Source organism: Colobus angolensis, unplaced genomic scaffold (genome assembly GCF_000951035.1).
Source record: "Colobus angolensis palliatus isolate OR3802 unplaced genomic scaffold, Cang.pa_1.0 Scaffold186, whole genome shotgun sequence".
Lineage (NCBI taxonomy): Eukaryota > Metazoa > Chordata > Mammalia > Primates > Cercopithecidae > Colobus > Colobus angolensis.
The window spans coordinates 1,686,725-1,687,491 of NW_012114999.1; positions in this window are offsets into that span (position 1 = coordinate 1,686,725).

Sequence of the window (767 nt, forward strand, 5' to 3'; positions counted from 1 at the left end):
CCGTCTCAAAAAAAAAAAAAAAAAAAAAGTCAACAGAGAAAAGAGATAACCTACTGAATGGGAGACTACATTAGCAAACTATACATCGCATAAAGGGTAATAACCCAAATATGTAAGGAACTCAAACAACTCGTCAATAACAACAACAATCGGCCTGGCACGGTGGCTCAAGCCTGTAATCCCTTGATTATAGGGATTGAACCCTGGAGGTGGAGGTTGCAGTGAGCCAAGATCATACCACTGCACTCCATCCTGGGCAACAGAGTGAGACTCTGTCTCAAAAAAAAAAAAAAAAAAAGAGGTGATTAGAGAATCCTCTCCTTGTCTTTGACTTTTAAGAGGTTGATTACCACATGTCTTGGAGTAGACTTATTTGGGTTGAATCTGGTTAGTGATATTTTACCTTCCTGTAAGATATTTGTATCTTTCTCTAAATTTGGGAAGCTTTCTCTTACCTCTTTGAAGAAGCTTTCTACTCCTTTGGCATTTTCAAGAACCTCTTGAACCCCAACAACCTACATGGTACTGGCATAAAAACTAATAGAACAATGGAGCAAAACAGAAAGTCCAGAAATAAACTCAAGCATCTACAGTCAACTGATTTTCAACAAAGCTGCCCAGTACACAAACTGGAGAAAGAGCAGCCTCTTCAATAAAAGATGCTAGGAAACCTGGCTATCCGGATGCAGCAGAATGAAACTAGACCCTTATCTCTCACCATATGCAAAAATTAACTCAAAATGGATTACAGACTTAAATGTAAGACC